Source organism: Solanum lycopersicum, chromosome 7 (assembly GCF_036512215.1).
Source record: "Solanum lycopersicum chromosome 7, SLM_r2.1".
Lineage (NCBI taxonomy): Eukaryota > Viridiplantae > Streptophyta > Magnoliopsida > Solanales > Solanaceae > Solanum > Solanum lycopersicum.
Window position 1 is genome coordinate 56,914,394 of NC_090806.1, and position 10,393 is coordinate 56,924,786.

Consider the following 10,393-nt stretch of genomic DNA (forward strand, 5'->3'; position numbering starts at 1 on the left):
AATGCCTCAAACCAACCAATGGGAGACCTACATCTCCTCCCATACAATGCTTTGAATGGAGCCATATCAATACTTGAGTGATAGCTATTATTGTATGAAAACTCCGCTAAGGGTAAGAAGTTATCCCAATGGACTCCAAATTCTATCACACATGCACGAAGCATATCCTCCAATACTTGAATTGTTCGCTCAGACTGACCATCGGTCTGAGGGTGAAATGCAGTACTAAGGTCCAACCTAGTACCTAATTCAGCATGCAATGTTCTCCAAAACTTAGAAGTAAACTGCGTACCTCTATCTGATATGATGGAAAGTGGAACTCCATGTAATCGAACAATTTCTGAGATGTAGAGCCTGGCTAACTTCTCTGCATTATAAGTCACCTTCACCGGAATGAAATGAGCAGACTTACTTAATCTGTCCACAATTACCCAAATAGAGTCAAACTTCCCCAATGTCTTTGGAAGACCAACCACGAAGTCCATTGCAATTCTCTCCCACTTCCATTCAAGAATGGGCATTCTCTGAAGTGTTCCTCCGGGCCTCTGGTATTCATACTTTACTTGCTGACAATTTGGACATTTGGCAACAAAATCAACAATGTCGCGCTTCATTCTACTCCACCAAAAGTGTTGCTTTAGGTCACGGTACATCTTGGTTGCACCAGGATGTATAGAATATCCGGAACTATGAGCCTCTGTAAGAATAGTGTGGATCAAATCATCAACACGGGGCACACATACCCTTCCCTTAATTCTCAAAACACCTTCCTCATCCATTATTGCTTCTTTAGCCTCTCCTCGCAACACCGTCCCGAATTCGGCTTAGTTTCTCATCATTAAACTGTTTTCCCTTGATCTTGTCAAGAAAAGAAGATCTCGCCTCCACACAAGCCAACAATCCTTCCTTCTCATTTACTTCTAACCTCATAAAGTCGTTAGCCAGAGTTTGAACCTCTCTAGCCAATGGACGTCTAGAAACTTGTAAGTGAGCTAGACTTCCCATGCTCCCTGCCTTTCTACTTAAGGTGTCTGCCACAACATTAGCCTTTCCTGGGTGATACAAGATGGTAACATCATAATCCTTCAGTAGTTCCATCCATCTTCTCTGTCTCAAGTTCAAATCTTTCTGAGTAAAGACATACTGTAGACTACGATGATTTGTATAGACTTCACACTTGACTCCATATAGATAATGTCTCCATTGCTTTAATGCAAACACTACCGCAGCCAACTCCAAATCATGGGTCGGATAATTACGTTCGTGCACCTTTAATTGCCTCGAAGCATAAGCAATTACGTTCTTCTCTTGCATTAGCACTGCACCCAAACCCGAATAGGATGCATCACAATAGACAATGAAATTCTTACCTTCCACTGGCAGGGTAAGGATTGGTGCAGTAGTCAACAAGGTCTTGAGCTTCTGAAAGCTTTCTTCACATTCATCCGACCATACAAATGGAACATTCTGCTTAGTCAAGTTCGTCAATTGGGAAGCAATGGAAGAGAATCCCTTGACAAATCGACGGTAATAGCTAGCTAAACCAACAAAGCTCCTTATTTCTGACACATTAGTAGGTCTTACCCAATTCTTCACTGTCTCAATCTTAGAAGGATCCACTATCACCCCATCCTTAGAAACTACGTGCCCCAAGAAGGACACTGAATCTAGCCAAAACTCACACTTAGAGAATTTGGCGTAAAGCTTTTTCTCCCGCAACATTTCCAACACAATTCTCAAGTGCTCCTCATGTTCCTTCTTGCTCTTTGAGTATACCAATATATCATCAATAAATACGATCACAAAGAGATCCAGATATGGCTTAAAAATCCCATTCATCAAGCTCATGAAAGCAGCAAGGGCATTCGTAAGCCCAAAAGACATCACTAAGAAATCATAATGCCCATACCTGGTCCGAAAAGCAGTCTTGGGCACATCTGCTGCCCGTATTTTTAATTGATGATAACCAGATCTCAAGTCGATTTTTGAGAAGGTACAAGCACCTTGTAACTGATCGAACAAATCATCAATGCGAGGAAGAGGATACTTATTCTTAACCGTTACCTTATTTAGTTGTCTGTAATCTATGCACATCCGAAAGCTTCCATCCTTCTTCTTCACAAACAAAACAGGAGCACCCCAAGGGGATGCACTCGGTCTAATGAAACCTTTACTTAACAACTCTTGAAGTTGGGCCTTTAACTCCCCTAACTCTGTTGGAGCCATTCTATAAGGAGGTATGGAAATGGGGCGAGTACCCGGTTCAAGATCGATGCAGAAGTCAATATCTCTATTCGGTGGCATACCATGAAGGTCTGCAGGAAACACATCTGGAAACTCGCGGACTATCGAAACCGACTCAATTGAAGGTACTTGGGTAGTGTCATCCCTGAGGTGTGCCAAGAAAGCTAAACACCCTTTACTAACCATTCTCTTAGCACGAAAAAAGGAGATGATAAGAACCGGATTGGAAGTGTAGTCACCCTCCCACACTAACGGATCTGTCCAAGGCTTGGCTAACGTCACAGTTTTAGCATTACAATCCAAGATTGCAAAATTTGGGGAAATCCAAGTCATACCCAGAATTACATCAAAGTCAACCATTTCTAAGATAACCAAGTCTACATAAGTATTGCTCCCCACAAAAGTCACCAAACAAGACCTATATACTTTTTCAACTATCACAGACTCACCCACCGGAGTAGACACACGAATAGGTAGGCCAAGCAATTCACAATGTAAATTAAGACCAGTAGCAAATGAGGAAGATACATATGAAAATGTGGATCCAGGGTCAAATAATACAAAAGCCATGCAATCACAAACCAAAAGATTACCTGTGATGACAGCATCTGATGTCTCCGCTTCTGACCGCCAAGGGAAAGCGTAACAATGGGCCCTATCACCTGTCTGCCCGTTGCCTCTACTAGGCTGCGCTGCAGTAGTTCCCATTTGTCCGTCACCCCGACTGAAACACAGTTGGGTGGCATACCTGGAGAGTGCACGAAACTTAGCCTCATATGCACTAACCGACATCCTACCTTGCTCTAGGCTCAAGAACTCATCTCTTTTCCTATCCCTCAAATGCCGGGGGATATACTTCTCCATAAACAAGCTAGAGAATGATGCCTAAGTCATAGGTGGTGCCTCTGTTGGTTGACACTCAACATGTGACCGCCACCATATTTTGGCGTTCCCTTGAAACTGATAAGTCATAAACTCAACACCAAACCGTTCCACTATACCCATCTTGTGTAGTAGCTCATGACAGTCAACCAGAAAATCATAGGCATCCTCAGATTCAGCACCCTTGAAGACTGGAGGTTTCAATTTCAAGAACTTACTGAAAAGTTCATGCTGATCATTTGTCATTATAGGCCCTGTAGTCAGACGAGGAAACGTGCCTATTTCCAATGAGGCATCCATGCGGGGAGCCACAGTAGTCGCATGTTGTACCTCCGGAACCTGAGGTGCTGGTGCAGAAAACACTGGAGACGCTTGGCCTTGATCAGATAACCCGCTAAGATAAGCAAGAACCTGATTGATCATCTTTGGGGTAGGTTGGGGTGGTAATTCCTCATTCTGTACTTGTTCATTTTCCCTATCCTCCCCTTCTCTTATTACTTCCTCAGTCGGTGGAGGAGTCACCGCCCTAGTATCAGATGGGCTAGGTGCTCGTCCTCTTCCTCTAGAGAACGTCCTCCCACGACCTCTACCACAGCCTCTTGTCGCTACTCTTCCTCTAGCTACAGCCCCAGTGGCTGGTTCAGACGCACCCTGTCCCGCCGGTGCTGGTGTTGGCGTAGTTGTTGCTCTAGTTCTAACCATCTGCGAAATAGAGTGAAGATGGTCAGATACCAATTTGTATCACCTAGATACCAATTGGATCCAAGTAATAGCACGAAAGAAAGAAAGAATGGAATTTTCCTAAAGTCTTATAGCCTCTCAAAGAAAAGTAAAGGCGTCCCCCTACCGTTCCTTAAGACTCTACTAGACTCGTTCTTGTGTGATGAGACCAACGAACCTAATGCTCTGATACCAAGTTTGTCACGACCCAAATCGGGTCGCGACTGGCACCCACACTTACCCTCTTATGTGAGCGAACCAACCAATCCAAATCCCATCATTTCAAACATAATAAATAGAAAAACAATGCGAAAGACTTAAAACTCATTAACAAAATCAATAATCAACTTCTAAAGCTCAAACTTATCATTTCCTCAAAATCTGGAAGTCATCATCACAAGAACATCTATCCTCAAATTACTAAAGCTAAGAGTATCTAAGAAACTAAACATAAATAATAGCTAGTCTATGCCAGAACTTCAAGGCATCAAGACATGAAGAAGAAGATCCAGTCCAAGCTAGAAGCTTTAGCTCACCCTGAAATCTGGTGTGACGAAGACTGGCTAGAGTTGCGGTTGAGTTGAAGATGACGGTACGTTTGCTGCACTCCACAATTTAACAAAAAGAAACATACAAGTAGGGGTCAGTACAAAACACGGGTACTGAGTAGATATCATCGGCCAACTCAAAATAGAAAACAATATATATCAAGTAATAATATAAAATCAACTACAATACTCAATCTGTAGCAACAACAAGTACTATAATCGTTAATAAGTACCGCCAAGTTCACACATAAGGACTCAAGCCTCAATACCATACTCATTTGGGAATTAGGTTCATTAGATTGAGTATATTAACATCTTTCAAGATTCATCACCTTTATTCTTGTGTCGGTACGTGACACCCGATCCATATTCTATCCTGGTGTCGAAACGTGACACTCCGATCCTCATATACTATCCTGGTACCGGAACGTGGCACCCGATCCATATACTATCCTGGCGTCGGAACGTGACACTCCGATCCTCATATACTATCCTGGTACCGGAACGTGGCACCCGATCCCCTAATCTCACTACTTTCGTTCATCAAGCCTTCTTTTATACCAAGGCATCATCATTAACAAAGTAGATTAGGATTTCTTTTTCAAGATTTAGGATTCAATAGCTTCATCATGCTTATTTTATCACAATTATATAATCACAACATGCAAACACATAATTAAGCATATAGAAGGGTTTACAACACTACCCAATACATATCATTCACTATTAAGAGTTTACTACGAATAGTATAAAAACCATAACCTACCTCCACCGAAGATTAGTGATCAAGCAAGCAATTTCCCCAAGATCTTTGCTTTCCTCTTCGTTCCTCTCTCTCTCGATCGTTTCTCCCTCTCTTTCTGTTCTTTTCTTTTTCTTATTCAAACCCTCTTTCTTTTACCCTAATTAGCATATAATTAAGTATGAAAGATGATGAATTTAACCCATTAATTAATTCAAGGTTATCTCTTTTAACCCTCAAGTAGTTAAATTATTAACATTAACCCACTAAATTTATAATTATAGCAGGAATAGTCCAAAACGTCCCTTAAAACAATTAACAGAAATCCGACCCAGCCTGGGATTATGCAGCCTGTGACGGGCCGTCGTGCCTGCGACGGTCCGTCCTGCTGCTCCGTCACAGAGTTCAGAGACTCCCTTTCATTATAGGGTCTGTGACGGTCCGTCGTGCCCACGACGGTCCGTCCTTCCATTCCATTACGAAGTTCAAAGAGTCGATTTCAGTACCCAAATTTCAGAATTCTAAGTATTTTGGAACAAGACACCCTCGACGGTCCGTCGTGCCCATGACGGTCCGTCGTGGGTTCCGTCGTCTCAGCCAGTTTTTCCAGAAATAAAATTTGCTGCTCAAAACGACTAAACAGGTCGTTACAAAAAGAATACATATTTTTTTTAAATTTTCATTTCTTTTTTAAACACGTGAAAATAAACTTACTTTAAAAAATGATTCTATTTTTGTTTTTTCAAATCTTTTAAAATAAATTTAACAAAATAAGATTAAAAAAATACTAATCTAGAGTTATAAAATATTTAAGCTCTAAAAATTGTGTAAAGCGATAAATTTTGATCGGACTTTTATTTGAAAGAAAAATATGCGATCGAGCCCTTGTTTTGAACAGCCTACATATCCCGGGCTATAAGGGAATCAACTTACATGTAATTTAAGGAAATAAGGTGATGAGTTGGAAGTTAAGTGAGGCTCCAGGTCGCGACTCCTATCCTTACATAAAAAAAATGAAAGCTAATAGTCAAAAGGAAAATAAAAGTACAAGCTCCTATCTATGCAGCTTCTCTTTAGTCTTCACTTTCAGATATCACTTTGATTTTTGGTTTGAGTATCTTGATCTTGAATTGAATTTGATACTTAACTTTTCATTTAAAGTGAATTTTTGGCATTCTTCAAAATGACAATTTGAATATGTTCTTTTATGACTATATTTTCTTGATCAGAAGTTGTAAAAAAAGAGGTGAGGAAATCAGGCTGCTACATGCATTGAATAAGCTGATTCTAGCTATCATGGGATTCATCATTTTGAAAAAGAGTTGAAACTTTGTTCTTGAATTTCAAATCCATGTTTCGCTTGAAAAAACCTGAAAACCATCAAAACAAAAGAAATAAATAAAAATTTTGCCCAGGTATCACTGAAACTTTTTTTGTGAGTTATTAGCAAATGTGAATTTAAAAATAAACTCATATTAGAAAGTGTTTATCCTAGGAGAAAGATGAAAATGCAAGTCTCAGACTAGAAAGTGTTTATCCTAAGAGGAAAAAAATAACGTCTCAGACCAGAAAATGTTTATTCTAAGAGAAAATGAAAATAAAGGTTTCAGACTAAGAAGTGTTTATCCTAGGAGAAAATAAAAATAACAGTCTTAGAGTAGAAAATGTTTATCCTAAGAGAAAATAACTAGTTCTCATTAAGTAGGAGAGTCTTGCTAAACTAAATCTCATTATGTATGAGAGTCTTTCTAATCTAAATCTCATTATATAAAAGGGTCATGCTAAACTAAATCTCATTATATAGAAAGATCCTGCTAATCTAAATTTCATTATGTAGGAGAATCCTGTTAAACTAAATCTCATTATGCAAGAGGATCCTTCTAATCCCATTATGAGGAGGGTCTTTCTAATCTAAATCACATTACGTGGGAGGGTCCTCCTAATCCCATTGTCGAGAAGGATCCTGCGAGTGTCCCGTTGACACAATCATCAAATAGAATCACAAAAATATTATTATTTTTAGCCCGATTTGCACCAGAAAATATTTTTTTATGAGTTAGTAACAAAAAATAGAAATACTTGTTATAGTGTTTGTTCCGAAGAAATATAAGATGGCAGAGTGTTTGTTCCTTAGAAACGGTAGTGATTGATTTATTTTATTTTCATATCAAATAAAAACTTGTCTTGAATTTTGAAACTGAGAAACTTTGAAATTCTTTTTAATTTATATTTTTTTTAATTTTTTTGGTTCAACTATGATTACATATTAATTCAATTTTAATTTGACTACATTCAACAAATTATAGGTCAATAAATATAAACCTAATATAAGAAGAATTTGAAATTTAAAATGATACATGTGGTGACGTGGAAGAAAAATCAATGGAAAAAAGTTAAATTAAATTTCTTTATAATAGAAAAATAATGTGTCTGACATAAAGAATATTCTTATTATTTTTATATTGATAAACGCGAACGAAGAGCAAACAATCAACATTAAAATGAAAATTAACCACCTGTTATTTTAGAATTAGATATTTATATTTAATTGTTTATGGACCTCTTTTCGCTTTTCCTTCATTTTTTTCGAATTAGATATTTATATTTAATTGTTTATGGACCTCTTTTCGCTTTTCCTTCATTTTTTTCCCACTCTTTGTTCTTTAACTTTCTTTTTCTCCCACAAACACATCAATCTACATATATAATTTTGAGCACCTCTTTTTATTTTATTTTCTATTATAGATTTTTTTCGTTAGTTTAGCTTTTTATTCAACAGTAGTATTTTAATTTTTAATTTATTGAATGATAATAACTTCCGATGAAAACATTATTTTAATGAATTTTCATTTTTTTTATTAAATTTATAGAATCATTATAAAAAATGACAAAATTTGAGAAAGAAAAATTTATAATAATAATGATGATATTTGATGACGACTTGCAAAGAAAAAAAAGGAATGCGGAGTAGGGGGTAAGATTGTGAATTTACTAGTGATAGAAGATGATGAAAAGAATGGTGTGAATATGACTTTTTGGTGAAATAAATAAAGAATGGATATAGTGATTTTATAAAAAATAGATAAATGTGAATTATATTATACTTTTTAAAAGAATATTAAAATTACTTCTAACACGTATAAAAGTATAATAATTTAATTGTCAAATTAACTTGAGTTTAAAATAAATTATTAAATGACTTCAAAATATGAACATACGAAAACTCATACTATTTAATTCCTATCTTCAGTATTATTTTATTGGGATAATGCACAAGTAACCCCTGAACTTATGTTCGAAATTTCAGAAGCACACTTATACTAAATAAGGTCCTATTATCTCTCTGAACTTATTTTATTAATAATTTTCTATCCTTTTTTGGCCTACCAGACACTATCTTGTGGGTCCAACGTTGATCATTTTGTTGACTTATACTTCGACCTAGATACATAACCGCATTTTTTATCTTGACGTTTAGAGACAGTTTTCTTCACATCACACCTAATAATTGTCTATTAATCTTATTTTAAAGAGAAAATACACAAGTACCCCCTCAACCTATGCTCAAAATTCCAGAGACACACTTATATTATACTAAGGTCCTATCACCCTCCCCCCCCCCCTCCCTAACTTATTTTGTAAGTAATTTTCTACCTATTTTCGATCTACGTGACACTAGCTTTAAAAAAAAGTCAACCAGCGTTGGGCCTACAAGATAGTGTCACGTAAGCCGAATAGGGATAAAAAATTATTAATAAAATAAGTTCAGGGGTTGATAGGACCTTAGTATAGTATAAGTGTGTCTTTGAGATTTCGGGCATAGGTTGAGGGGATACTTGTGCATTGTCTCTATTTTAAATTAATTAAGTTATTTATATTTTTTAAAAAGCTGCGTCACTATACTTTTATTGTCTAAAAAATTATATATAACCACATTCTTAATTGAAATAAATATTTTTAACATGTTTATAACTCATCTAATCATTTAAAACAAATATTTTTTCTTTATACATAAAACCAAATAAAGTAAAATAAAAAATAAAAAATAAAGTAAAAATAAACTTAAATGTTGAGTATACAATATATAATCCTGACATCATTTCTATATCTTTTATTTTATATTTTATAAAATACTTTCATTACTCTTAAAATTAAAGTCAAAATTAAATATACACTTTTTAATCCAATAAAATAATAAATAAATTATTACAAAAATCTAATTTGTGTTTGATTAAATAAAACAAAAATAATATATTTATTTATTTCTTAACCTAGCTATCCTACTCTGTTATTATTATCTAAATCAAGACAAGAATTTCACGACTCGGATTCTGGGATCTGGATCGCAACCGGCATCGTTGACTTCTCAGAGGTCGCAGGCAAGCCTCATCTTGCATTCATCACATTCATCTAGTTAAATTTGCGAAAAATTTAAAACTTTTTCTATGTATGAAGTATACATAGACTTCATATAATTATTAACTAGATACATCATATACTAAGCTCAACATAAGAGAACAACCATCTAACACAAAAAAATCAATTTGAAACTGAAGATGAATATATCATAAATAGTTTTCCAAACACGACCTTATTACAAAGCTTCGGAATGAAAGTACGAAAGAAACGCTAGTGACAACATCCACTAGATTTGTCTAACACTAAGGTTAGACTAAAACTGTAGCATCCTCGAAATTAAGAGGACCTACCAAATGGTCTGGAGAAACGCTGGTGTCCAAACCTTGGCAAGAGTCGTCAATATGTCCCTTAACCTTCATCTATAAAATAGTAAATAGTTGGGGTTAGTACACCACTTGTACTAAGTATGGGTGTATGCACACATACACATAAGGCTATGCATGATCAGGAAAGCTCTTCCTAAACAACATGCTATTTCTGGAAAGCCTAGTGACTAGACTTTCCTAAATCGTTAGATGTGAATTGTGGTATGAATATGATGTATTTAAATGCATTCAAAGAACACAACTCATTTTATGTATGATTACAAAACATTAGTATCATCCACGTAATTTTAGAACAACTCGAGCGAAGATTTGAAAATTTGATAGTCCAAACCCGAGAGCCCTATTTTTGACACTTAGATTATTTTTCACACTGTTTCTCCTTATTATGTAGTTCAATGATTTCCTTTAATCTTATGTTTCACTTACAAGTGCAATGGTTCATTATAGTCCCATACCTACAATGAATCGAGTAAGCAATTCACATGACGAAGGAGATGATTTGGCTGCTCTAC